At 48.8% G+C, this 6,808-nt stretch overlaps 1 non-coding gene across 1 annotated transcript; it reads right to left on the bottom strand.

The window, feature by feature from the left end:
• Nucleotides 1-6,019: 6,019 nt before the first annotated feature.
• Nucleotides 6,020-6,095, bottom strand: LOC133761348 (small nucleolar RNA SNORD66). The gene has a single exon (XR_009866147.1). It is a non-coding gene; the product is annotated as a small nucleolar RNA SNORD66 (small nucleolar RNA).
• Between the last annotated feature and the right edge of the window lie 713 nt (nt 6,096-6,808).

Below are 6,808 nucleotides of genomic sequence, written 5' to 3'. Positions count from 1 at the left end.
AGAAGGCCACCAGGCCTGGAGTTGGAGTGACAGGAATTATCTCTCAAGGGCCTCTGTCCTCTGTGCGTCTTGCACTCCTCTCTGGACCAGGCCTGGAGTTGGAATGACAGGAATTATCTCTCAAGCGGCCTCTGTCCTCCGTCCATCTTGCACTCCTCTCTGGACCAGGCCTGGAGTTGGAGTGACAGGAATTGTCTCTCGAGGTCCTCTGTCCTCCATGCGTCTTGCACTCCTCTCTGGACCAGGCCTGGAGTTAGAATGACAGGAATTGTCTCTCAAGGGCCTCTGTCCTCCGTCCATCTTGCACTCCTCTCTGGACCAGGCCTGGAGTTGGAATGACAGGAATTGTCTCTCAAGGGCCTCTGTCGTCCGTCCATCTTGCACTCCTCTCTGGACCAGGCCTGGAGTTGGAATGACAGGAATTGTCTCTCAAGGGCCTCTGTCGTCCGTCCATCTTGCACTCCTCTCTGGACCAGGCCTGGAGTTGGAGTGACAGGAATTGTCTCTCAAGCGGCCTCTGTCCTCCGTGCGTCTTGCACTCCTCTCTGGACCAGGCCTGGAGTTGGAGTGACAGGAATTGTCTCTCGAGGTCCTCTGTCCTCCATGCGTCTTGCACTCCTCTCTGGACCAGGCCTGGAGTTAGAATGACAGGAATTGTCTCTCAAGGGCCTCTGTCCTCCGTCCATCTTGCACTCCTCTCTGGACCAGGCCTGGAGTTGGAATGACAGGAATTGTCTCTCAAGGGCCTCTGTCGTCCGTCCATCTTGCACTCCTCTCTGGACCAGGCCTGGAGTTGGAATGACAGGAATTGTCTCTCGAGGTCCTCTGTCCTCCGTGCGTCTTGCACTCCTCTCTGGACCAGGCCTGGAGCTGGAATGACAGGAATTGTCTCTCAAGGGCCTCTGTCGTCCGTCCATCTTGCACTCCTCTCTGGACCAGGCCTGGAGTTGGAGTGACAGGAATTGTCTCTCAAGGGCCTCTGTCGTCCGTCCATCTTGCACTCCTCTCTGGACCAGGCCTGGAGTTGGAGTGACAGGAATTGTCTCTTGAGGTCCTCTGTCCTCCATGCGTCTTGCACTCCTCTCTGGACCAGGCCTGGAGTTGGAATGACAGGAATTGTCTCTCGAGGTCCTCTGTCCTCCGTGCGTCTTGCACTCCTCTCTGGACCAGGCCTGGAGTTGGAGTGACAGGAATTATCTCTCGAGGTCCTCTGTCCTCCGTCCATCTTGCACTCCTCTCTGGACCAGGCCTGGAGCTGGAATGACAGGAATTATCTCTCGAGGTCCTCTGTCCTCCGTCCATCTTGCACTCCTCTCTGGACCAGGCCTGGAGTTGGAGTGACAGGAATTGTCTCTCGAGGTCCTCTGTCCTCCATGCGTCTTGCACTCCTCTCTGGACCAGGCCTGGAGTTAGAATGACAGGAATTGTCTCTCAAGGGCCTCTGTCCTCCGTCCATCTTGCACTCCTCTCTGGACCAGGCCTGGAGTTGGAATGACAGGAATTGTCTCTCAAGGGCCTCTGTCGTCCGTCCATCTTGCACTCCTCTCTGGACCAGGCCTGGAGTTGGAATGACAGGAATTGTCTCTCAAGGGCCTCTGTCGTCCGTCCATCTTGCACTCCTCTCTGGACCAGGCCTGGAGTTGGAGTGACAGGAATTGTCTCTCAAGCGGCCTCTGTCCTCCGTGCGTCTTGCACTCCTCTCTGGACCAGGCCTGGAGTTGGAGTGACAGGAATTGTCTCTCGAGGTCCTCTGTCCTCCATGCGTCTTGCACTCCTCTCTGGACCAGGCCTGGAGTTGGAATGACAGGAATTGTCTCTCGAGGTCCTCTGTCCTCCGTCCATCTTGCACTCCTCTCTGGACCAAGCCTGGAGTTGGAATGACAGGAATTGTCTCTCGAGGTCCTCTGTCCTCCGTGCGTCTTGCACTCCTCTCTGGACCAGGCCTGGAGTTGGAATGACAGGAATTGTCTCTCGAGGGCCTCTGTCCTCCGTCCATCTTGCACTCCTCTCTGGACCAGGCCTGGAGTTGGAGTGACAGGAATTGTCTCTCGAGGTCCTCTGTCCTCCGTCCGTCTTGCACTCCTCTCTGGACCAGGCCTGGAGTTGGAGTGACAGGAATTGTCTCTCGAGGTCCTCTGTCCTCCGTCCATCTTGCACTCCTCTCTGGACCAGGCCTGGAGTTGGAGTGACAGGAATTATCTCTCGAGGTCCTCTGTCCTCCGTGCGTCTTGCACTCCTCTCTGGACCAGGCCTGGAGTTGGAGTGACAGGAATTATCTCTCGAGGTCCTCTGTCCTCCGTGCGTCTTGCACTCCTCTCTGGACCAGGCCTGGAGTTGGAGTGACAGGAATTATCTCTCGAGGTCCTCTGTCCTCCGTGCGTCTTGCACTCCTCTCTGGACCAGGCCTGGAGTTGGAATGACAGGAATTATCTCTCGAGGTCCTCTGTCCTCCGTGCGTCTTGCACTCCTCTCTGGAGACTGCATTCTTTCCTGATGACTTGTGTCTCTTTTGCCATCCCCTGATGCTCAGTAACCGGGAGGTTTGGCTCCCAGGCTAACTATTTCTCAGTAGCCCTATTGCAAATCACTGGAAGAAGCAGGAAGCCTAGAGCAGCACCCTGAGCCACAGGTGCGGATTGCTTGCCGATTCACAGTCACTTGGAGCTGCCATTCCAACAGGGACTGTGGACAGTGGTAGAAGTGTGGAGTAAGGAGGTGGACATACAGTAACTATGAGAAAACATATGGGCATAAGCTCCCCATAAGTATTGTCGTATAATTAAAAACCAAAAAGAAGACTGTACACCTGCACTGATTGTAATAAAATGCATATTCAGTTCAAGAGCATCGTTACCAAGGACAGGCTCCAATTTTCAGCACTTTAGCTAAAAGCTCCTCATGGATCCAGGGATGATTCAGAGAAGAGCTACCAACTTCAACCTGGCTGGAACTTCAGGTTTTTCAAATAAAGATAAACGGGGGGCATTAACTCAGTAGATTAAAGATAATTAAAAAAAAATAGATATAAAGGGGCTGGCGCTGTGGTGTAGCGGGTAAACCCACCAGCCACAGTCCCACCATCCCGTATGGGTGCCAGTTTGAGACCTGGCTGCTCCACTTCTGATCCAGCTCTCTGCTGATGGCCTGGGAAAGCAGTGGAAGATGGCCCAAGTCCTTGGGCCCCTGCACCCACATTGGAGACCCAGAGGAAGCTCCTGGCTCCTGTGTTCAGATTGGCACAGCTCCAGCCATTGTGGCTATTTGGGGAGTGAACCAGTGGATGGAAAATCTTTCTCTTTCTTCCTTTGCCTCTATCTTTCTCTAACTCTGCCTTCAAAATAAATAAATAAATCTTTAAAAAAGTAGATATAATATTTAAAGATTCAAAAAGGCTCACGTTGAAAAGTTAACCTCCCTTCCAACTATAGCCACAGCCACTAATTCCCCTTATTGGAGGTAACACCATCATCATTTCTGGCATATCCTTTATGAAATGGGCTCTCTGCATCAGCACATGACCCCACGCCTGGTTTCTCAGTATACCTTAGAGCACCTGCAGCCACCTCCTTTATGACTGGCTGCACAGTACTCCCCTGGGGGAGGCAGTGCAACTTTTAGCCAGTTTCCTGTTGATGACATCAATATGTTTCCAAGCTTTTCTGCTATTGCTCTCCTTGTATATATCAGATTTTTGAAAAACAAACAAAACAGTGAGTTTCTGTATGATTAAATTCTTAGAAATGGAATTTCAAACATTTTTAATTCTGAAAGAAGCTGCCCAACTACCCTCAGTGGAAATTTTGCTAATCCTTTATAACAGCGCTGCTTTGCCCACATTTTTAGTTCAATGTGTAGTTACAATACTATTAGGTCTAGAGTATTCTTCTTTCTGGGAAATGTCTTCAGTGTTATCTTCTGATCTCCTGTTGACATCTTTATTTAATGTATAGATTATCATGTCTTTAAGTATTTATTTGAAAAGCAGAGTGACATACACAGAGAGAGAGTGAGAGAGAGTGGAAGAGAGCTCATATCTGCTGGTTCACTCCCCAGAGGCCCACAACCGTCTTGTCGGGGCTAGATCAGAGCCAGAAGCCAGGAACTCCATCCTGGTCTCCCACATGGGTGTCAGGAACCCAGGTATTTGGACCATCATGTGCTACTTCCCAGGCACATTAGCAGGAAGCTGGATTGGAGGCTGTGATGGAGATGTAACTGGATCCCAGGTATTCAGGGGATTCAAGCATCCAAGGTGATGGCTTTACCTGCCACAACACCTATTCCATGTATTTCTTTTTTAAAAAGATTTATTTATTTATTTGAAAGTTAGAGTTACACAGAAAGAGAAGGCGAGGCAGAGACAGAGAGAGAGAGAGAGAGAGAGAGAGAGAGAGAGAGAGAGAGAGGTCTTCCATCCACTGGTTCACTCCCCAGAGGGCTGCAATGACCGGAGCTGCGCTGATCCGAAGCCAGGAGCCAGGAGCTTCTTCCAGGTCTCCCACATGGGTGCTGGGGCCCAAGGACTTGGGTCATCCTCCACTGCTTTCCCAGGCCATCGCAGACAGCTAGATCAGAAGTGGAGCAGCTTGGACTTGAACTGGCGCCCATATGGAACACTGGCACTGCAGGTGGCAACTTTACCTGCTACGCCACAGTGCTGGCCCCCCATGTATTTCTAAAGATACATTAAACTTTAAAAAAAAAATTCCCACTCCCTCTTCCCACTTATTTATTTATTTATTTTTTTGGCAGCAGAGGTTGTAGAGAGGAGCTCTGCTCTCATCTCTCCTGTTGGAGACCTTCCTGAAATGTCTGGTGGTCCTTAAGAAGCTGTGTGCTCATATTGAAGAGTCCGGGATCTCTCCCCAGTCTCCTTGGTTTAATTCTCCAGAACAAAAGTCCGTCCTCCTTTGGAGCTTCAGGTGTCACTGAGGCTGCGAATCTACACTGTTCCTTGTGCAGACTTTAGTAGGATGCTGAGTTTGGAGGCGTTTCTCAACCCCTCTTTCCCTCAGTACCTGGTGTCCCCAGTTCCTTCACTTTCCGGAGTTCTGGGCCACTCAGCCGGCTGCTCCTGTCGTCAGCTCTTCCGGCAGGCCGCTCCTGTCCTCTCTGCTTAGCTACCTCAGTTGCCAGTTGTCCTTTCCTGCCCCCATCTTCCAAAACTTCTCATATGGTATCTCCTCTCCCATTGTTCTTGTAATTCTCAGAAGTGTTTGGCTGTAGCACAGATATATATATACACACACACATATATCTGTATATTCAATCCACTTGATTTAGAAGATGATCAATAAGTTTGTTTTTAAGCTATCAGAAGCTCTGCCTGTCTTATGGGTATATTTCAAAACAAATAACATTGATAGGAAAGAAAAGTACTAAAACATAATTCTCTACAAATATTTTTGCTTAGATTTAACTCAGCCCCAAATCCCATTACAGCTTTTTAAAAATATCTATTTATTTATCTGAAAAGAGCTACAGAGAGGGAGAGAGAGAGAGCAAAAGAGAGATCTTCCATCCACTGGTTCACCACCACTTACATTTTCTTAAGTAGAATACTCTTATATACTCTGCTACATTATAGTGGCTTTTTATGGCAAATATAATTGCCAAAACTCAACAATGAGCATTGAATCTGTGTATGCAGTATCAGATTTAGAAAGGCTCGCTTGCTAAGTGAAGTCTCAATTAAATTCAGCGAAAAGTACCTCAGATGCACCGGTTGATCTAACAGAAGTACTTTAATGTTACTGATTTCCAGGAGGAGCAGGAATATTTCTTCTGGAATGTGAATCCACAGATAGAATCGCATCTCTCCAGGGAAGCGGATTCAGTGGTTACGCAGTCAGCCTTTCTCATCTGTAACGTGATAACCAAACTTATTACTGCCCTACTTTGGTAGAAAATTCTCTCCTTCAGTATATTTTTTGACACACCTGGGCAGACATCTGATGCTATCCCCCCCCACCCCCAAATTTAATTTTCCCGTTGTTCTAAAAGTTTAGATTTTTTTCTCTTCCTCAAATCCTCAGGTCCATCACGAGGACTCAGTGGCCCAGACACGTGGCGCTATCAAGAAGTCATCAGCGGCTGGCGCCGTGGCTTAACAGGCTAATCCTCCACCTTGCGGCGCCGGCACACCGGGTTCTAGTCCTGGTTGGGGCACCAGATTCTATCCCGGTTGCCCCTCTTCCAGGCCAGTTCTCTGCTGTGGCCCGGGAAGGCAGTGGAGGATGGCCCAAGTCCTTGGGCCCTGCACCCGCATGGGAGACCAGGAGAAGCACCTGGCTCCTGGCTTCGGATCAGCATAAGGCGCCGGCTGCAGCGGCCATTGGAGGGTGAACCAACGGCAAAAAGGAAGACCTTTCTCTCTGTCTCTCTCTCTCTTACTATCCACTCTGTAAAAAAACAAAAAACAAACAAACAAAAAAAAAACAACTATTTTTAGAGTTTTGAAAGCAGTTTTACTCTTTAGAACTCTTGAATACACTTCTACAACAGAACCAAATTATAAAAATACCATTTTCAAATCAGACATGCATTGGATATCACATTTTGGATTGTTCATTGTTAGCACAAAGCATATTATATTCAGTAAGTATTTTCCAAGTCTCTTGATGTACATGACGTAGCACTGTTCATTGAGAGGAATACCTAGGAAGCAGACTTATTGGCAGACAATACAGCGTGAGACTGAGGTAGGCTGCCTAGATTTGAGTCACAACTTTGCCATTTTCTAATGGGATGATGTGGGCAAGTCATTCAGCCTGTGGAAGCCTCACTGTAATATGTGGTAACATGTGGG

Source organism: Lepus europaeus, chromosome 5 (assembly GCF_033115175.1).
Source record: "Lepus europaeus isolate LE1 chromosome 5, mLepTim1.pri, whole genome shotgun sequence".
Taxonomy (NCBI): domain Eukaryota; kingdom Metazoa; phylum Chordata; class Mammalia; order Lagomorpha; family Leporidae; genus Lepus; species Lepus europaeus.
This window is presented reverse-complemented; position numbering and strand designations above follow the sequence as displayed.